Source organism: Chiloscyllium plagiosum, unplaced genomic scaffold (genome assembly GCF_037043375.1).
Source record: "Chiloscyllium plagiosum isolate Xiang-an unplaced genomic scaffold, Cpla_swu_hap1 HiC_scaffold_9, whole genome shotgun sequence".
In the NCBI taxonomy this organism is placed as follows: domain Eukaryota; kingdom Metazoa; phylum Chordata; class Chondrichthyes; order Orectolobiformes; family Hemiscylliidae; genus Chiloscyllium; species Chiloscyllium plagiosum.
This window is the reverse complement of record NW_028270147.1, coordinates 97051750-97074244: the sequence shown is the minus strand read 5'-3', so window position 1 is coordinate 97074244 and position 22495 is coordinate 97051750. Positions and strand designations below refer to the sequence as shown.

The 22495-nt window shown below is 44.9% G+C and overlaps 2 long non-coding RNA genes across 2 annotated transcripts in view; one reads left to right on the top strand and one right to left on the bottom strand.

Annotated features, from left to right (window-relative positions):
- The window catches only part of LOC122545898 (uncharacterized), a 119431-nt gene that overhangs the window by 50198 nt on the left and 46738 nt on the right, over window positions 1-22495 (bottom strand). The gene's annotated exons all lie outside the window — the stretch shown is intronic.
- On the top strand, window positions 541-6942 carry LOC148149196 (uncharacterized). The gene is made up of 2 exons (XR_015758220.1): window positions 541-575; window positions 6067-6942. It is a non-coding gene; the product is annotated as an uncharacterized LOC148149196 (long non-coding RNA).

The following is a 22495-nucleotide window of genomic DNA, read 5'->3' as shown; positions in this document are numbered from 1 at the left end:
AATACACACAGCACCACCTCCTGTACTGACACATCCCAGTTATATATAATATATAATAATGGACACACAATCCCACCTCCTCTACTGATATGTCCCACAGTTACGTGTAAATAAAACTGAACAAATTACCTCATGCCGGGTTTGTCACTGCGCACTACTCACTCCAGTCCCTGTGGTGTCCACCGCTCACTGAAGGCCTCAAGTTTCCCTCTTATACTCCATCGCTACATGTGAAGAACAGTTGCAAGATTTAACATTGAAAAATAAAGTTCACAAACCTCCCGAGCTCAGCTGGGCACAACCCAGAGAGACAGAGAGATAGAGAGAGAAACAGCCTGAGAGAGGCAGAAAGAGAGAAAGACATGACTAAGTGAGGGAGAGTGGCAGGGAAATGGCAAGAATGAGTGAAAGATACAGAGAGACAGGGAGAGGGTGAGAGTGAGAGAGACAGACAGACAGTAAGAGACAGAGAGGCTTAGAGTGACAGAGGGAAACAGCTGAGGTTTTTGTACAGCCTCTGCACTGGGAGCTCTCCCTGTGGCTTATGTTCAGTAAAGGAACCAAGCTCAGACTGAGTAAGTAAACCTCAATCCTCTGCTATTAACCCTGTCAATACTGAAACTTTCTAAAACACAAATGCTAAATTGTTGAAGGTGTTCGTGGGGAGCTGCAGTGAATGAAATGGTTAATTGAGGAGCACTGTGTCTAACAGGGTGTCCAGCTGTATTTCTTTAGTTCCATTATCCCTTTAAGCAGCAAGATATAAGTCAGTCAGTTTTACTCACCGTGTGGAGGAGCTCTGTCCATTTGCAGCCTGTGGTCCCATTCCTGCAGCATGGAGTGAAATCAGTGAGTAGCCTCCTGCCAGTCTCAGTGTGTCGGACACGGGCAGAGTTTGATGTGAGCTCTGGCTCCCTGTTCCAGTCTCTGATCTCACTGACCTCAGCAGCAGCAGCAGCAGCAGCAGCAGCACAGTGAGACACCGAGCTCCCACCTCCCCCAGCTTTAACTCTGCTCAATCACACAATCTCAGAACTGTTACAGTGCACACGGAGACCATTCCGCCCATCCTGTCTAGACCGGCTCTCTGAATGAGTAATTCACTGAGTGTCATTCTCCTGCCTTCTCCCTGTTACCCTGCACATTGTTCCTTTTTAAATAACAGTTTCATTCCCTTCGGAATGTTCCATTTGAAGCTGCCTCCACCACATTCTCAGACAGTGCATTCCACACCTTAACCACTCACTGGCTGAAGAGGATTTCACCATCTTACTTTAGCTTCTTTACCCAATTACTCTCAGTCTATGGCCTCCCCCTCTCAATCCTTTCCTAAGTGGGAACATTTTCTCCCAATTTACTCTGTCCAGACCCCTCTGGATTTTGAATTTCTCGATCAAATCTCCTGTCAGCCTTCTCTTTGTAAAATATCCACATCCTTCCTGAATTATTCACTTTATCTATGCCCGTCATCCAATTTGCCTGGGTTAGGCCCATATCCCTTTAAACCTTTCCTAACCATGTACCTGTCCAATGGACTTTTAACTGTTGCAATTGTACTCACCTCTACCACTTCCTCTGGCAACACATTCCATATATTCACCACTGCCTGTGTGAAAAAGTTGCCCCTCAGTTCCCTTTTAAATCTTTCCTCTCTCACCTTAAACCTATGCCCTTCAGTTTTGGACTCCCTTACTCTGGGGAACAGACCTTGGCTATTCACCCTATGATTTTATAAACTTCAAAATGGTCACCCCTCAGCCTCCTACACTCCAGGGAATTTAGTGCAAGCAATAATCAGCCTTCCTCATAACTCAAATCTTCCAGTCTCAGAAACATGCTTGGAATTTTTTAAAATCCTTTCCAGTTTAATAACATCCTTCCTATAGTAGAGCGACCAGAATTGTATACAGTACTCCAAGTGTGGCTTTACCAATGTCTTGTACAGCCATAATATGATATCTGAATTCCTGTCCTAAATGCTCTCACTGATGAAGGCGTGTGCCAAATACTTACTTTCCCACTCTATCTATACCCGTGGTGCCACTTTCAAGGAATTATATACCTGCACCCCTAGGTCTCTGTCTTCGACAACACTCCACAGAGCCCAATCATTAACTGTGTACATCCTGCCCTGGTTTGTCTTAGAAAAATGCAATATCTCGCATTTATCTGAATTAAACTCCACCAGCCATTCCTCAGCCCACTGGCCCAGTTAATCGAGATCACATCGTACCCTTCACTGTTCACTGTGCCACCAATCTTGATTTCATTGGCAAACTTACTAACCATGTACAATGATTAGAACCAGGTGGATATTATTGACTATGAGATCCTTGATTGGGGTAGTTAACCTGGATCAATCATGGAGCTGTGGCTGACTGATATAAACAGGGGATTCAGAGAGTCTCCTGAGTTCAGGGACTGACTCCAAGCTGGCTGGCTGCAGCCAGTGTATTCTGTAAATAAAGGGTGACTTGGTGACAGGATACCAGCCTCTTCGTAGTTGTTTCACCATACCTCCAGGATTCTCATCCAAATGGCTGACGTATATGATGAATAATGGTGAAGTCAGAACTGATTCTGGCAGCATACCGCTGGTCACATGCTTCCAGTCTGAACAATACTTTCTACCAACACACTCTGGTCCTACTGTAAAGCCAACTTTGCATCAAACTGGCTAGTTGTAGCCATCCCTCGATTCAATGTGATCTAACCTTATTATCCAGTCAACCATATCAGACCTTCTTCCCTAAATGTCCTCTCACTGACACTTGATCTACTTGGGCCTCCTCATTCCCAAGATCCAGTTCTAGCAGAGCCGCCTTTCTCATTGGACTGGAAACAGACGGCTAGAGAAAATTCACCTGAACACACTCTCACAACTCTTGCCCCTCTCTGCCCTTCACAATGCTACTAACCCAGTTGAACTTTGTTTAATTAAATGTCTCCATTGTAATGACTATAATGTTTGCAACTCGTCGTAAATTTCTTGCAGATTTGTCCCTTGAATAGTCGGTGAGTTACAGACTGCACTGAACAATCTAATTGCACTTTTTTTGTTCCTTATCTTGAGCCAAATCGATTCTGTCCTTCACCCTTCTGGGGCATCCTCTTTCTCCAGCTCTGCACTGATCTCCTTAACTACTCCCACCAGACACCATCCTTTTCCCCCTTTTCTCTCTTTCCTGAACACCTTGTATCCAGGAATATTGAAGACACTGTCCTGCCCTTCTTTTAGTCCAATCTCTGTTCGAGCCACAACATCAGGTTTCCACTTGGCACTCTTTGTATGTAACTCCCTAGTCTGATTCCCTATACTTGGTGTAGGCTCATATATGCAGTCACCCAGAATTAGAATTTATTGCTCATTCCCTCACTCTGCCTGCTCAGTTACTATTCCTTATTCTGGTGTTATCTATCTTCCCAGGATTCTGTAGGCCTTGGTGTTCCTCTGTAATATTATCTCCTGGTTCCCACAGGCCTGCAAAGTTAGTTTAAACTCTCTCCAAAAGCACCAGCAAATCACCTACAAAAAACTCAGTCCCAATTCTGTTCAGGAGCAAACCCTCCAGTCTGTCCCATACCTCTTCTGGAGCCAACTCCAACTCCATAGAATTTAAAGCCTTCCCTCCTGGATCCTCTTTCCGGCTCCACATTCACATGAGTTATCCTTTGGTTCCTATTCTCACTTGCATGGGCCACTGGGAGTAATCCAAAGATTTCTACTTTCGTGCTCCTGCTGCTAATTCCCTGCTGAACTCCCTAAATTCTGACTGCGGGACCACGTCCTTTTTCTCCATCCATCACTGGGACCGGTGTGGACAACGACTGTTAACTATTCCCCCTCTCCCCTCAGGATGCTCTGCAGCTGCTCAGTGACATCCTTGACCCTGGCACCAGGGAGACAACACACCATCCTGGATTCCCATCTGCAGCTGCAGAAATACCTATCGATTGCCCTCACTCTCGAATCTCCTCTCACTGTCGCTCTTCCAGTCTTCCTTGTGCCCCCCTGTACAGCTGAGCCCCCCGTGGTGCCATGGACTTGGCTCTGGCTGCACTCCGCAGATGAACCATCATTCTCATCAGGAGTCTGAACTGAATCCTGGTTGGAGAGTGGGAAACACTCAGGGGATTCCTGTACGAGCTGCCTGGTCCTTTTGGACGGTCTGCTGCTCCCCCATTCCCTCTCTCCCTGCATACTCTGAAGCTGCAGAGTGACCACATCTAGAAACGTGCTCTCCATGGAGCTCTCAGCCTCACGGATGCTCCACACTGACACCAGCTGCTGCTCAAGCTCCGAAACCTGGAGCTCCAACTACTGTCACTGACCAGACTTCCTACTCTCATGGTATTCCAGGAGTGACTCTGGGAGTGCTCAGCATTGACTCTGGACCCCGTGAAGTCTTATAGCATCAGGTCAAGCATGGGCAAGGAAAACCAATCTGTCTCACATCAGTGGTAGGGATACGAATGGAGGAAGTTTTGAAGACAGAATGAATCTCCATTTCAGGGATAGTCCTTGTGGCTTTGTCAGAGGGAGACCAGGGCCAACAAATCTGGTGGAATTTTGTCGAGGTCACTAGGTGTGTAGATGCGGGTGGTGAAGTTGATATAGTATGCTTGTATTTCAGCAAAGCCTTTGACAAGGTCCCACATGGGAGACTGAAAAAGAAGGTAAAAGCAAATGGGATTCAGGGTAACTTGGCAAGTTGGATCCAAGCTTAGCTTTGGGACAGGTGACAGAGAGTGATGGGAAAAGGCTGTTTATGTGACTGGATCCAGTATGGAGCCGCATACCACAGGGATAAGTGCTGGGACCCTCACTGATTATAATATATACAAGCAATGTCAATGAGAATGCAGGAGGGGATGATACTGAGTTTGTGGACAACATGAAGATTGGCTGGATGGTTGAAAGTGAGGAAGATGGTCTTAGGATTCAGGATAGATCAGATGGGCAGATCAGAGGCAGCTGGAATTTAAATCTGTTAAATGTGAGATGTCACACTTTGGAGGAATTAACAAGACAATGGAGTACTCAATGAATGGCAGGACACTGGGAATCTGTGTGAGAACATAATCTTGGATTGATTGTCCACTGATACCTGAAAGTGCCAGGGCAGGTTATTAGAGCAGTTATGAAGGCATATTGGATAGCTGTCTTTGTAATTTCAGGTATAGATTATAAGAGCAGGAAGGATATGTTCGAGTGATGCAGAACTTTGGTTAGGCCTCAGCTGGAGGACTGTGTGCAGTTACAGTCACCACACTGTAGGAAGGATGTGATTATGCTGGAAGGGGTTGCAGAGGAGATTGACTAGGAAGTTGCCTGGGATGGAGTATCTGAGACGATGTGGTGAGAGGCTGGATACACTCGGATTGTTTACTTTGGAGCAGAGAAGGTTGAGGGGGAGGATCTGACAGAGAGGTGCAGGGTATGGGGGAAGTGCACACGTTAGGAAGATCATAACTGTTCCCCTCAGACAGAGGGGCAATAACAGGATGGCACACATTCAATGTGCAAGGTTTAGAGGGGATGTGAAGAAATGTTCCTTCCCCCAGAGGGTGGGGGTCTTGGATACATTGCCTTGGGAGTGTAGTTGAGGCAGCAAACCTCACAAATTTGAGCAGTACTTGGATAAGCACCCGAATTGTCATAATATTCAATGTTATGGGTCCAGTTCTAGAAAGTGGGTGGAGAGTAGATTTCCAGTATCTTAGTTGTAAAGACTTGATGGAGTGAATGGCCTCTTCTGTGCTGTATGATTGTATGGAACCACCTGCTTGTTAAAACATACTGCCCTCTCTTGTCTGATACATCAACCTCTCCTCCACGTTGAACACTTGGAGGAAGCACTCAGGGTGTTGATGGCACAAAATGAACTCTGAGTGGGGGACTTCAATGCCCAACATCAAAAAGAACGTTTAATAAATGTGCATTCGTTTGTCGGCTTTGTAAGTATTGTCTGCAAATGTTCAAATGAATTGTTTTGCCAATTAACGTTCTGAGAGTTGAAATACCTTCGAATGGCAGGGATTAAAATTGTTTCTCTTGTCTTTCAGGCCGTGAGAACTCTCAGCCCAAGCTGACCCTGCTGCCTCCCTCCCCGGAGCAGGTCAATGCCAAGGGCACTGCCACCCTGGTGTGCCTTGCCAATCACTTCTATCCCGATGAGCTGGAGGTGCAGTGGAAGAAGGACGGTGCAGTCATTTCGGACGGGGTTCAGACCAGCAACTACCTGCGAGCTTCGGACAGCACCTACAGTGTCAGCAGCCTGCTGACCCTCTCTGGGTCTGACTGGGAGTCCAACGCTCGCTTCTCCTGTGCCCTCACCCACGTGACCCTCCCCTCTCCCCTCAGCAAGAGCATCAGGAGATCAGAATGTGTGTAGAGTGTTTGAGACAGTCCACAGAGGAGACACAACTTTAAATAGAACAGGGCTGAGCTGGCAGGACAAAGGTCATTGTCAGCACTGAATTTCAACTCTCTTCCATCTTGGGACAGCTCGGGGACACTTCTGAGGTTCAGGAGTTAAGACAGATCATTGGACAGTGCAGGGGGAGAGCTTTACTCTGTATCTAACCCCATTCTGTCCCTGAACTGGTGATATTTGATGACAACGATGTTAACCTGTGATGCCAAGAAAAACCTCTCAAAGGTGCTGAAGACTGTCAGCTGTACAAAACAATGCGAACCTCCAAAGTCTCTGCTTCAGTAAACCAGATCTCCTTCCTGCTCAGCCACCAGTTCCAATTTACGGTTTTGTCACTGTTCAAAAGGACAGGCTTCTCATGTTATTGAAAAAATCTCCACAAGTGTTTTCCTCAAGCTCCATTGTGGCTGTGAATTTGAGCAGCTTCCTCTGTCTGGGCTGTTAATTGCAGTCAGTTTTCTGTCAATGTCAATCTGGAAAAGGGAATAAAGATGAAGAAGATTCAGTCTCTGTCTCGTGTCTGTTTTGAAAGTGGTCAGAGCTGAAGCCTTAGGGAAAGGGTGTGTGAAGTGAAAGGTTGCACCATCAAGGCATGGAACATGAGGGGGGCAAAAAGATGGGGTCCCCGAAACAGGAGGGCACTGCTACAATTGTGGCCAGAAGGGGCTCTTCAGCAGAAATGCAGGGCCCCAAGGAAACCTTCCCCAATAAATGGGGAAAAGAGGGAAGATGTGTTCAATTTCCAAAAGGCAGGGGACTGATGCTGAGAGGAAGCTGAACTCAGATTGTAGACAGGGAAGGTGCATACCCAGAATGGAGATGGCATCTCTCTCCTTCAATGATCCCCCCTTGGTGCTCTAAAGGGATAGTACCCACCTCAAATACATGTGCCCAATGGTGTATGATGAATGGGGAAAATCCTGTGCCCACGTGTGCGCAGGTGGAGAACAGGGAATGTGTCTCGTAGACACACTGATTCATCCATCGAAAGCACTGGGATCAGCTCTCTCCAGTACAGGACCAATTGGAGGGGTTCAGGTGGGTACATCGGCGATGGAAGAGCTAGCAAAACCCAAGAGTGTAAGGGTGGGCTCCCTGGGCACTTAATGGGAAAGCATCTGAACATAATACAGAGAGATCACTAACGGAGTGTTTGGAGCAGATTGGCTCTTTGTTGATGGACTGGCAATAGTTCTTTACACAGTTGGTCATTTCAAACATGTTCTGCTCCATATTGGGGAAGGAAGGGCTGATGACCGGGACATATTCACCTTCCTGTTTAAAAATCAACAATATTGATTGGTCTGTCTACCCCAAGGGTTCCCAACCTTCCAGCAGAGCATGGCACAAGGGCTACAAGAGTTCAGTTCAGCTCCCCCAAACACTTTGGACAGTGGATGGCTGACTTGCTGCTGTTATCCAGAACTGAGGAGGAGGACTTGTCCCTTCGGGATGACAGAACTCCCAGGAGCTGCTCGGAGGGATCCAAATATTGATGTGTTCCCTGGAACAGCAGGTGAAAAGCTGCTGCATTGCTCAGGCTCCTTGATGCCACATACCATCAAAGCGGCCTTGATGTCAAGTGCTGTCACTCTGCCCTCACCTCACTCGCATGGTCAGGGAGAGCTCAGTCCACTGACTCACATTTATCTGAATGAATTCCACTTGTTACTGATCAGCCCATCTATATCGTTTTGTATCTTCTACGGCTTCAGGTAACCTCAGTCAGGGAAGGTCAATAAATGGAAAGCATTAAAACTTTAATACAAATCCTGAAGACAATTTCTGGTTTAATAAAGGAATGGATACCTTTCATTTTTAAGTGAAATCAGCAGTTCTTTATTGAATTAAAGTGATTCAGGGTAAATACATCTGTAGTGAATGTGTAAAACTACAGCAACTCCCACTCAGGGTGTTTGGATTGGAGGCTGAGTTGAAATAATTGGTGACACATCAGGGAGGTGCGGAGATACCTGGAGACTTTGTTCCAGAAGGAGGTTATAAGCCTCAGGATCAGGCAGTCCAATTCCATGGTGTAGTAAGGGGCAGGAGGGTATGACTATGACGGGGTCAGATAAGGGTTTGGAGAATACTGTAGGACAGGGAAACCCCTTAATCTTCTCAACACGAGTGAGATCAAGGTCAGCCTTTCCAATCTTTCTTCATCACACAGCCCACACATTCCAGGGGTCAATAAAATAAACCTCCTCTGAACCACCTCCAATGCATTTATATTCTTCCTTCAATAAGGAGACCAAAACTGTGCACAGTTTTTGAGATGCAATTTCACCAGTAGCCAGGAATAACTGAAACATCACACACACTTTTGTTTTTAACTCCTCAGTTAGTCTCATTGCAATAATACACAACATTTTGTTACTTCTAATCAAACAACTTCACATTTTCCCAAATTTTCCACCATCTGCTGATTTCTGTCTCCTCATAGAACGTATCTCTATTGGTTTGGCCCCTGTCCTGTCATCTTCGGCAACCTACTTTCTCTCCATATTTGTGTCATCTGTGAATGTAATCCCCAAGCCTTCAATCCAGTGGGCGGCACGGTGGCACAGTGGTTAGCACTGCTGCCTCACAGCGCCTGAGACCCGGGTTCAATTCCCGCCTCAGGCAACTGACTGTGTGGAGTTTGCACGTTCTCCCCGTGTCTGCGTGGGTTTCCTCCGGGTGCTCCGGTTTCCTCCCACAGTCCAAAAGATGTGCAGGGTCAGGTGAATTGGCCATGCTAAATTGCCCGTAGTGTTAGGTAAGGGGTAAATGTAGGGGTAGGGGTGGGTTTCGCTTCGGCGGGTCGGTGTGGACTTGTTGGGCCGAAGGGCCTGTTTCCACACTGTAATGTAATCTAATCTAATGTAATCCCCACAGTGAGAGAGATTGGAAGTGAGGGCCCAACACTGAACACTTGGGGCACACTCGTCATATACGGCCAATCTGAAAACGGTTTCTTTCTGGACACTCTAGGTTCTGCTCGTCTCCCAGTTTTCTAATGGATATTTCCTTCAGGGTACACTGTTTCGAAAGTTCAACAACTGTATCAGAAGGTGGTGGAGGTAGGGGTAGTGAATATTTTGAAGTAGAGATAACAGATTTTTGTCACTCAGAAGGGTCGAGGCTGATACAGACTCAATGGGAATGTGGAATTGGAAACACAAACAGATCAGCCATGATCTTATTGAATGATGGAGATTTAAATCCAATTGGATTTTGTATCCTGGGCATATTTTAAATTAATTGTTAAAATTTGAATCCGGTTGGCGTAACTTCGAAAACTACCCAACCCAAACTAATGTTAATAACCTCACCGCCAATTGTTATGTACTTTCAATTCTCAGTATTCTCTGTGACACTGACAGCTAGTCACAGATTCATGTGAGCACCCTACTCTCCTAAAGGGACCACACACACTTTTGACATCATAACACCTCTCCTCTTAAAAAAAAACAACCATCAAATTGAAAAGATGGCTTTTTTATGCTCTCTAAATCTTAACTCCGCTATTATGAATTACACATGTCAGTAATATAGTTACATATTTCTTACTGATTTTGCATGTATATGTATCAGTTCTTTCTTATCTGTATCCTAATTCAATTTGTAAGTTTAAACCAACTGAATGTTCTGTTCTCTGTACTCACTCGTACCATGTCTGTGTAAAAAATTTATTCGACTCTTCATGCTTCCTCCTTCAGGTCTTAACCCTGCACTCTCAGTGTTGCTGGGAAATTTGAGAAGCACATTTATTCACTTGCTCATTCACTCCCTTGTCAGCCTCTCTTTATCTCCCGAAACTCCACTCAACACCAATCTGCTGGGTCAGGAGCAAGGCTTTCAGTTCAATGTATAAAGGAACCTTTTCCAGCACTAAACTGGTGAGTGTCGGCTGGAGAACAATATTCCATTGTTCATGTCTGCTTCAAAAACCAAAGTGTTCAGCCATTCCATGCAGCTTCACTCACTCCTGAAGGGATCAGGCAAAGAGGAAGAGTTTGTGGAGCTAGTGTTGACTTGCTGAGTTTTCAAACCCATTACAATGTCATTGTCTGCCCTGACACCGAGCAGATGTTCCCATCACAAGAGGCTCCATGGCCCTGAGGACTGTGAGAGTGAGCCCTGTCCATTCAGCTCAATCATCAAGCTCCAGCCTTCCTGATGTGGTGGCAGCCAGGAGAGCCTTGCCCATGGGAGATTCCCCACACACTCCCTCCCTCCCTGCAGGGAAAGATGGTTCCATGGCCCTGCTTTCTCTCCAAACAGATCCAAATTTGAGTGTTTCTGAAAAGAAGAGACATTTTGTCAAAGATTTTTGTCTTGTGCACATCAGGAGAATTTGCAAGAAATGCCACAGCAAAGGAAAACATCATTTATACTATTGTATTCATTGTGGCAACACTTCGTCCAATTAGGGCCCATTGGCCAACCAAACAGCATTGTCCTCTCATCCAGAATATATAGTTCTTTTCTGCTTAAATTTGTATTCTTGCAAATTGCCCTGATAAACGCAAAGCAAAAAGCTTCCACAAAATGGACATTTTCTCAGTCATGTTCTGTATTCTCAAATGACTATTTGATTATAATTTCCTCTTTTGCTTCAGATACGTTTAAATTCTAGTAAGTAATTTTGTACCTTTTTGAATGGAGGACTCAGTTTATTATCACTCACTAAACTCCAATAACTGCATCAAAATATTTTTCTCCTTTCTGTACCTGGTGTGTGACTGGAGAATGTGTCACTTTGTCTTTCTATTTGCCGACATTAACAGTAAATCTACATTTACTGTGCTTATTTCTTTTTCCTTGTGACCTAGATCCCCACTCCCTGTACCATTCTGCACTGCCCCTCAAAGAAGCACATAACTGTGTACCATATTCTCAAAGTGACCTAGCCATTCTTCAGTACAGCTGCCATGGTCGCTCTCCCCTCCATCTACTCACTTTCCAGAGTAATTTCGAAATTCACATTGGCCATTCCCATGTCTTTTTCTAAAGTGATTCCTAATTTTAAGGATCGATGTCACTAAACATCCTTTCTTCCTAGCCGCAGTGATTTGTTTACAAAATGAGCTGCACTTCATCCTTAATCATTCTCGGAGTCATTACAACCAGAAAGCTTTGTGCCTGCTCTCAGTAGAAAAATTCAATTAATCTCATTGTCCTGTTCTATCCAAATAGCTTCCGTTTATGTGTTACTGTATTTCTGGTGTATTCAACTGCATCTGATACTTGCCTACCTAATGCTCTTACACCCACTGATGCCTGTTGAGGTCTCCCAGATAAATTGCTGCTCTTTGCAGTTTGGTGACCCGCTTTGATAGCCGTGTGTTCGGTCTTTGAGTGGAATTCATTTTGTGCCTGATCCTAGTGTCAATCCGAAGGGCACTCCACTTTTCAGTCTGACAAACCAGGGTCACCCATGTCATGGCTCTATTTCTAGCCTAGGCTCCAGTCTTTAAGGCCTCACCAGTTTGATCATTTGAGTTGCTCATCATTTATTTTGATTTCTCCTGGGATGGGCCAGGCACTAACCGTGTCTGCTCTTGGTGGCCCTTCCTTAATTGTCCTGGAGAGGGCGGTGGTGAGCCATGTAATATCTGGGAAGGAAGGCGCTTGGATCTGAACAAATAAAACCCATCAAACTCCATGTCATGTTCATGAATGTTCTTTGGGCAAGGGAACTCAGTCATCACCCGGTCTGTGACTCCAGTCCCACAGTGACGGGATTCATTCTTAACAATCTCATGATCTGGCTCAGCAAAGAATTCGGTCCGAGCAGCTGGAGATGGGCAATAATTTTTTTTTTATTTTCAAAAATATACTTTATTCATATATATTTAATCTATACAATTGAACATGTCATCATTCTGTAAACATTCCATTTCTTTGCGTATCGAAACAGGGTAATCATTCCTATTCACAGGTTGGTGCGATTACATTGAGCTGAGGTGCCAGCGGAGCCCAAATGACTGCGTGGGTCCCCTGTTCTTAGGCAGGCAGATGTTAGACGGTGGTCTTTCCCCACCGCGCCTTGGCGGCAGCTACCCCAAGCTTCAGCGCGTCCCTCAACACGTAGTCCTGAACCTTGGAATGTGCCAGTCTGCAGCACTCAGTCGGGGTCAACTCCTTCAGCTGAAAGATCAGCAGGTTTCGGACCACCCAGAGAGCGTCCTTCACCGAGTTGATGATCCTCCAGGCACAGTTGATGTTCGTCTCGGTGTGCGTCCCGGGGAACAGGCTGTAGAGCACGGAGTCCCGCGTCACGGCGCTGCTCGGGACGAACCTTGACAAACACCACTGTATTCCTCTCCAGATTTCCTCTGCATAGGCACATTCCAGAAGGAGGTGTGTGACAGTCTCGTCCCCCCCGCAGCTGCTTCGAGGGCAGCGTGCGGTGCGGCAGAGAGTCCGGGCATACATAAAGGATCTCACAGGCAGTGCCCTTCTCACCACCAGCCAAGCCATGTCTTGGTGCTTGTTGGAAAGTTCTGGCGATGAGGCATTCTGCCAAATGGCTTTGACAGTCTGCTCAGGGAACCGCTCGATAGGATCCGCCCTCTCCTTTTCCTGAAGGGTCTCAAGGACACGACGTGCTGACCACTTCCTGATGGACTTGTGGTCAAAGGTGTTTTTCTTCATAAATTTCTCCACGAAGGACAGATGGTACGGAACGGTCCAACTACTCGGAGCGTTCCGCGGCAGCGAGGCCAGGCCCATCCTTCGCAACACCGGGGACAGGTAGAACCTCAGTACATAGTGACACTTGGTGTTTGCATACCGGGGATCCACGCACAGCTTGATGCAGCCACACACAAAGGTGGCCATCAGGGTGAGGGTTGCACTGAGTGTGTTTTTTCCCCCATTGCACCGGTCTTTGTACATTACATCTCTTCGGACCCGGTCCATCTTTGATCTCCACACGAAGTGGAAGATGGCCCGGGTGACTGCGGCGGCACAGGTTCTGGGGATAGGCCAGACCTGTGCCACGTATAACAATACTGAGAGTACCTCACACCTGATGACCAGGTTTTTACCTGCGATGGAGAGCGACCGTTGCTCCCATCTGCCCAGTTTCTGTCTCACCTTCCTGATCCGCTCCTCCCAGGTCTTGGCGCACACCCCAGCCCCCCCGAACCAAATACCCAGCACCTTCAGGTGGTCAGTCCTGATGGTGAAGGGGATAGAGGATTGGTCGGCCCAGTTCCCGAAGAGCCTGGCTTCACTCTTGCCTCGGCTTACCTTGGCCCCCGAGGCCCGTTCGAACTGGTCACAGATGCACATAAGTCTGTGCACGGACAGCGGATCCGAGCAGAAAACGGCGACGTCATCCATGTACAGGGTGGCCTTAACCTGCAGACCCCCGATGCCAGGAATAGTCACCATTCTCAGGCTCGCATCCTTCCTGATGGACTCGGCAAATGGCTCTATGCAACACACAAACAAGGCAGGAGAGAGAGGGCAGCCCTGCCTGACTCCAGATCTGACTGGGAAGCTATCCGATTCCCACCCATTGATTGAGACTGCACTGACAATGTTGGTGTAGAGCAGTCTGATCCAATTAGCGATTCCCTCCCCGAAGCCCATTTTGGAGAGGACATCCCTCATCCTCTCTATAACATCACCAGCTGACAAATGAGCTGGTTGGCTGGCCAGCCTTTCACAGCAATATGCCTTATAAGGAGCCATAAGAGATATTACTTTTCATCCATATGACTGCACATCTTCTTCAGTTTTTGCATGATGCTGCTGGTCTCACTGCCTGAAATCGAAACAGGGGAGGGACTCCACGTCTCCATATCAGTTTGCAGGAGACTGGAAGTGGGGCTCACTTTGGAAACATTCTCCTTCTGGTTGTTTTGCATTCCGCTGCTCCTGTCGAGTTGGAATCTGAGAATATACCAAGATGGATGCATGGAAAGTTAAGTTTGTTCCTAAAAGGAAACAACTCCAGAATTAGTTGCAATGAAACGCAGATGAGATTCAAAGACTGGTTTCTGCAACTGAGCAACATCATTTCCTTTCAGGCAGGCAGAGCGTTTCATTAGTTTTGAATTCATTGAGCTTTAATTAATTGAAAATTTCAAAAGTGAGACTGATTTTTTTGTTTGTTGGGAATGTTTATTCAGTGAAACCGATTAAGGGAGGGAGATGTAGATCAATTATAATAGTGGGCAAATCTGTAGTGGGTCCAACAGCAAATAATGTAACATTCCAAGTCTGCGTGACACTGCGTGACACTGCGTGATTGGTAAAACCTCTGCCAACAAAAATCAGCAACTTGTTGAGACCATCACTATATTTTTCTCAGTTTTGGTTTGGAACTGTGAGCTGAAGTTAAGAATTGAACTTTGAAAAGCAACTTGTTTTAACACAATCGAAAAAGGCTCAGTCGTTTATAATACCAGAGTTGATTTTACTCCCCTTCTTGAACAAGTGGACGACATTTGTTATCCTCCAGTCTTCTGGCACTATTCCTGTAGACAATGGCAACATAAAGATCAAAGCTCAAGGTTCTGCAATCTCCTCCCTGGCTTCCCAGAGAATCCTCAGATTAATCCCATCCAGCCTAGAGGCCTTATCCATTTTCACACTTTTCCGAATTGCTAACACCTCCTTATGAACCTCAATCCCGTCTAGTCTAATAGCCTGCATCGCAGTATTCTCCTCGACAACACTATCTTTTTCCGGTGTGAATACTAACAATATTCATTTAGTGCTTCCCCATCTCCTCGGACTCCATGCACAACATCCCACAACTACCCTTGATTGGCCCTGATCTTTCTCGTCATTCTTTTCTTCCTTATATACTTATAGAAAGCTGTATGGTTTTCCTTGATCCTATCTGCCAGTGATTTTTCATGTTTCCTCCTGGCTCTTCGTAGCTCTCTCTTTAGGTCTTTCCTCACTAACTTGTAACTCTCAAGCTCCCAAACTGAGTTTCACGTCTCAACTTAAGCCTTTTCTTCCTCTTGACAAGAGATTAGTAAACCACAGCTCCCGACACATGGTATAATGATGCTGGAATTTACAGACAAACTTGGATAAATCTGCCCAAGTAGATCACACAGTTTCACCACTGCTGAATTAGCAACTAAACCAGAAAGAGAATGATCAGGGTTTAAGATTTTGTTAAATAGCCAAATTCTTCTTAATATTTTATAACTTTAATGCCCCTCGATGCTTGTCATACTCAATTTGGAGAAAATTTATTTCAACAAGATATTGCTTATGCTCACAAAATTAGGGTATTTTAAAAGAAAATCTGGAAATAAAAGGTTGGTGTCAGTAAAAGTGTCCAGAAAGATGTTGAGCAGCCATAAAAACCCAACTAATTCATGGAGGAACTTTGAAGAAGGAAATCTTCTGCCCACAACTAGTATGGCATATGTGACTACAGTGTTACGGCAGTATGGATGGCATGCACACCATACCTACCAAGCATTGACCATCTCTTGCAATCCTTTTGATATGAAGTGGTATTATCATCACTGCTTCCCTCACAATTAACACATTAGAGTTACCCTCGACCTGAAACTGAACCGGATCAGCTATACAATACTGTGTCAACAAAACCAGGTCAGAAGCTGAAAGTTCTTCACTAAGTAACTCACTTCCTCTCTCCCCAATACATGCCCTAGAAACATAACATCAAATAGAATGGCCTGAACAGCGGCGAAGAAATCCATTGAAATAATTTGTTTAAAATCCGGACCCGTGGGTTAGGACAACATTCTTGCATCAATCTGTTCCAGAGCCCTGAACTCCAAACCTAACAGCACTTGCGAGTTGATATGTTTATATTGACCAAGCAGACTGCAGTGGCTCAAGGCAGCTCACCACTATGACCATTTTGAGGATGAGGGATAGTAAATAAATACCAGCACTACCGGAAACATCCCAAATTCAAAGAACAAACATAAAAATTCGAAAAAAATGTCAAAATTGCATTCATTCTACTCAATCCAAACAGTGATAAGGGGAAAGATGATGTGAATACCTAGATTCTGCACAACAGCCTCACTGCAATGAGAAAAGACAACAGCTTTCCCCCTTCTCCGGAAAGTATTACTAGAAGAATCTGCACATTCTTACATTGCATTTTTGAAAGGCTATTCAGCTTAACATCACTGCATAGGTCAGCTACTCACTTTGTCTGGTGCTCCAACCAGGCCAGCTCTGCTTTGGTCTTCTCCTTCAAGGCTTGTTCTCGCAGTTTGAGGAGTGACACCTGGTGCTGTGCACGCATCTCCTCCCCCTCCATGTATTGTCGCACCATCTCCATGGTGAATTTAGAGAAACTGTCTTGACCTCCTGAGAAGGGCATGCTCAAATCATGCTGAACAGTGAAAGACAGGAGAACAAACAGTACAGAGTGAGGTGAGCTGGTTCCCCGACCCAAGTAAAACTTGCCCCATAATCCACGAAAACTCAGGACTGAGTGCAGACAACAACAACAATTAAAAGTAGTTGGAGTATCATCAGACATGCCAATCATGCTGCATCACAAGTGATCCTATCAAACTATCCCAATATTTATCAGGATGAGTAAATGCTGACTGTCTCATTTCATCATCTGTAAAACACATTAAGACTGGCAAAGTCCCTCATCCTGATAGTTTTCTGGTCAGGACTCCAGTTACTAATTTGCTGCCAGGTTCTGATAAAAAACCAAAAACAGAATAGGAGTTGCACATACGGAGAATAAGGGTGTCATGGTTACATCAACATTAACCAGGAGGAGGCTATTTAGCTTCTTGAGCCTATTCCACCATTCACCCAAATCATGGTCATCTTCAACATCATGACAAATCCCTGTCTTTGTCCCATAATTCTTCAGCATTTTGGTTAAAAATCTACCAAGCTCGGATTTAAAATTTGTAACTGATTTTACATCAATCACTGTTTGTGGAAGTGAGTTTCAAACTTCATCCATTTCCATGTGCAAAAATGTTCCACAATATCACACCTCAATGTTCTGACTCTCACATTTTATCTATTCAATCTCTCTTCTTAAATTAAGCCTCGGAGCCCAAGTATCACTTCAGTAAGTCTACATTGCACTTCCACCAAGAGTGATACTCTTCTTAAGCCATGGTGCCCAGCCCTGACGGCTTGGACTGACTAGGTTTTGAACTGCTGAAGCATGACTTCTAATCCTTTGTTTTCGAGTCTTCTTTGGACATAAATGTCAACATTCCACTGGCCCCTTGATCACTTTTCTGAGCCTGTTTGTGACATTTTCATGAACTGTATGCAGCTGGATCACCCCCAAAAAGTTTCTTTGAACTCCACTGTCTCTCGATTTTCACAATCAAGAAATATCCTATTTTGATCCAACCTCTCACTTGCCGACACAAACTCATCTGTAGATTTTTCATTTACTTAATCTATCAAGATTGCTTTCTGATTTTATGCTTCCATCTACCGACACTCGAGATCGCTGCTAATCTGTACAGAGGCCCCAAATTTTGAATGTGGCTTTCCTTTCATTATGAATAGTGAATAGATAGGGCACCAACATAGATCCATGCAGAATATCACCAACCATATCCTTCCAATTAGAATATCTCTTATTATCTGCACAAATGTCTTTTGTTCAAATCAAATTCCTCTGCAAGCTCCACTTGTCTTTTGCATCTTATTACCCCCACCTTTAATGGACAGGAGAAAGTTGTAAATTCAGGGACATTCTTAGCAATCAAATTTAGCTTGTGTTTACCTGACGAGGTGTGCAAGGAATCCCAGTAAATATTAATCTCTGTCTTCACTACATGGTAACTTGATCACAAAGATTAACAATGCAAAAGATTTATTCCTCTTCAAGATTTATAAACTCTGGTAACATTGTTAGTGAGTGGTACTTATCATTTGAAAAAAACAGCCCCTGCCCAACACTTGCCTTACACTCATTGCCCCATCTACTCCTCATCCTCTACATCTGAATCTCATGGCAAGATACCTAGAACATGGAGAGGAGCAACTATTCCAAGCACTGAGATCCCACTAACTGGCACCACCACTCACCCTTGGCTAACCCATAGGAGAACTCACTTTTACAGCTATTGAAGCCAATTGATCCTGCAGTATGTCCTCATCGGAATCATCCTGCTGGCTGCGTTTCTTCCTCATATTAAAGCAGCAATGGCTCTCTGATGGCAGAAGGAGATGGAAGGATTTCTCTTCAATCTCATCTTCAGTCATTGACTCATCGAACTGAAGGGAGTACTCAGTGGCAAGAGAAGCAGAGTCTGGAGAGACAATAAATGATTGACATTGTTCTTTGTTATTTTCCATTGCTCACTGAAAGATTTAGAACTTGAACATGAAGTTAAAGGCGAAGCTGGAATCCTTGGATTAGTTATCTGCCCAAAGAGCAGAGTTGGGTTACAATTATTGATTCAACACAACTGTTATGTTGAATCACACATTATTTCAGGGGACAGGAGGAAGTTTCCTTATGCATAACCACAGATCCAAGGGGAACACAAGAAAGTTGGATTGAATAGCTTAAGCATATGACTGAATAAAGGAATCTTGAAATAAATCAGTGCAAGACATGTTACTATTTGACCCACATATCCTTTGGGTATGGAAGGAGTGCTTACGTGACAATTGATTTGGTTGATTTGAATCACCTAACTGAAGAGATACCATTCCCCATTTAAGTCATGAGATCAGTTGAAGGACAAAACATCATTTAGATTTGATGAAGTCTGTTTTTTTCCCACTGGTCGCACATTGAATGGGCTTCTTTCTCTTGGGGGAATGTGGGCTGTAGTGTGCAGTCATGGCTCGCGATTTACTGTCCCCCGGTGCATCCTCTCAAATTTTTAGTTGATGCAGTCTTTAAATTAATGGCTCCTGGGGTACGCCATATATTTATAGAAGGAGACTTTAATTGGTCTCATGGACCCTGGGGTGGACAGGATGCCAAGGGGGCTGTTGGATACACCTCTGCAGGCAAGACAGTTAGTGGACTTGTGTGAGGAGTTGGGGCTAGTGGATGTGTGGAGGTGCCCCCACCCAAATGGGAGGGACTTTACCTTTTACTCCAACCCGCACAAGTGCCACACAAGAATTGAAATGTTCTTTGTTCCGTCAGTTTGTTTGGACTTGGTATTAACCGCAGGATTGGGAACATAACTATTTCGGACCATCTGGCAGTATATTTAGATGTTAAGATCAAAGGTAGTGCAGGAGACACATGACAATGGTGCACGAATTCATTTCTGTTGAAGGATGACAACTTTGCACAGTATATCACAAGGGAGTTCAGGGTTTTTTGGGTCTTCAATCAGGCTACAGCCGGTAACCCATCAGTGCTCTGGGAGACCACCAAAGCATTCTTAAGGGGTATGATTATTTCACACTTGACGATGAGAAGGAGGCAGAGAGGACAGCAGCAGCTGGTACTTGAGGCCTGGCTGAAGACAGCCAAATCAGCACATTATCCTAGACCATCCGGGGTCAAATTGCAATGGGTCATGGCTCTCTGGGCTGCTCTGGACTCAGCGCTCACACAAGTGGCAAAGAGAGGGGTCTCCTTTACAAAGCAAAGGTTGTTTGAATATGGGTATAAGCCAGGTAGATCCCTGGCTTCCCCGGCTAGGAAGGAAAGTGCTCCACAGTCCATTGTGTTTACCAGGGAGAGAACTGGCAATATCACTCGTGAACTGAGGAAGATCGATGCCAGATTCCAGGAGTTCAATGCAGAGTTATACCGGTCAGAGGGAATGGGGATGGAGAAGTGAGAATGGAATCCTTTTTTGAAAACTTGGACCTCCCTGGTATAAACGCAGATCAGGCCTCCCTTTTAAATGTACCACTGACAGTACAAGAGGTGCAAAAGGCGGTAAGGCAGCTCCAAGGTGGTAAGGCACCTGGTCCAGACAGATTCCCATGTGGATTTTATAAGGAGTTCATACACATGTCAGCTGAACCAGTGCTGGAGCTGTAGTCATTTCTATGGCCAGGACTGTCTTCTGCTCTCTCTTACAGAGGCTAATATCGCTCTTCTTTTAAAAAAAGGAAAAGACCCTGAGGATTGTGCATTGTATAGACCCATCTCGTTGTTGAACGTGGATTTTAAAATTCTATCAAAGGTGTTAGGTCTGAGACAGGAGAAGGTACTGCCTGTTATTATAAAAGAGACGGGTTTTATCAAGGGCTGCAGCTCCTCCAACAACTTCAGGCAAGTATTGAACATAGTGCAACTATGTCAGCAGAGAATGATTCCGGGTTTGGTGGTCTCCCTGGAGGCAGAAAAAGCTTTTGATCGGGTGGAATGGTTGTATCTCTTTGCTGTTCGAGATCGTTTTAGTCTGGGAAGGGCCTTCGCCAGGTGGGTGGCAGTGTTATATAAAGACCCCAAGATGGCAGTTATCATGAATGGGGTTAAATCGAGCAATTTTCATGTGGGGAAGAGCAGCTGACAGGGATATTCCCCTGTTATTGCTACTGTTTACCTTTGTACTTGAAGCACTGGCGGAGGCTGTCCAAAAAGACCCTGAAACACTGGCACCGACGGTGGGATTTGGGGATCAAAAATCACTCTCTGTGCAGATGTTGAGAGAGAAAAAGATCTTGACTATTTACACTATCCATGCCCCTTCTTGATTGTATAAACCTTGACAAAAATCCTTCAGTCTCCAATGCTCCATGGGAAAAATGCTTCAACCTATTCAGCCTCTCCCTGTAACTCAGCCCCGGCAACATCCTTGTAAATCTTTTTTGAAACCTCTCAAGTTTAACATCCTTCCTATAGAAAGGCGATCAGAACTGTATGCAGTATTCTAGACGAGGCCTCACCAATGTCCTGTACAGCTGCAATGTAACACTTCAACCACTGCAGTCAATGTTCTGACCGATGAAGGCAATCATGCCAAATGCCTTCTTCACCACCCTCTCTACGTGCAACTCCACTTTCAAGGAACTATGCACCTGCATTCCGAGGTCTCTTTGTGCAGCAACACACCCAGGGCCCGACCGTTAACTGTATAAGTTAGCGATTGGATAGAGAATTTTAAAAATTAGATTTGATAGAGAACTTTAAAAATGAAGGTGCTTGAAGTACATGGAGGGAGAAATGTTTTCACTTGCGTAGCTGACCTGAATAGGAAGTTAACATTAGTGGATCAAATCAGACATTCAAAACAAACTATTCTTCCCTGAGAAAGGTGACAACATGGAACTTGCTAGTACCAGGAATGCTTTATTTGAAAAGCATGAATGTGTTCAAGGGGAAATTGGATAAGTACCTCTGGGAGAAATGTACAGAAGGATGCACTGATGGAATGAGACAAAGTGGGAGTAGACTCACATGGAGGCTAAATAACTGCACGAGTCTGTTGGGCCAAAAGGCACTTTTCCCTGCTGTAAAGTATCTGCAAATGTACTGCTCTCCTTCACTAAAGAACCATTTAATCACCAAATAATTTGGACAAAAGGGGTCCCACTCGGGTATAAAAGAGGCATCCCTTCATAAGGTCACACAATGAACATCCATTACTGAAATTACTTCTGCTGAGACAGCGGTTTAATCTTCAGCTTCTCAGTAGCAGTGGAGTACAGAGTTTTAATCGGCGGTTTGGTGGAGGTTGAGCTGGCAACATCAAGATCTTTACTGAGTTCAGTTTCGGTCTTCTTCACAAATTCACCATACGACTGAAAGAAACATGGAGAGAAAGTGAAATCAAACATTGGGATTTAAAGAAGTACACATGACACTACTTTGCCAACTGCACTGAATTCAATGTACTTCTGAATATTTTTAAACTTTTGTGGCAACTAAGGAATAGTAGGCATTGATTTTCGGCAAATTACTGCAGTGAGGACAAGTTTTCAATTCAACCAGAAAGTTGAAGATAAAGCATTTGCCATTTGAAATAATAGAAAATTCAGATGTAGGACGCAGTGTTCATAGTCGTGATGCAGTGGTACAATATAAAACTGAACAGTTGCTAAACTGAAGCACTTACCAAAATATGGTCCACCCGATCACGTTTTCTCCTGTCAAATGTCTTCATCTTCTGTCAGCCTGTCTTCTGATATTG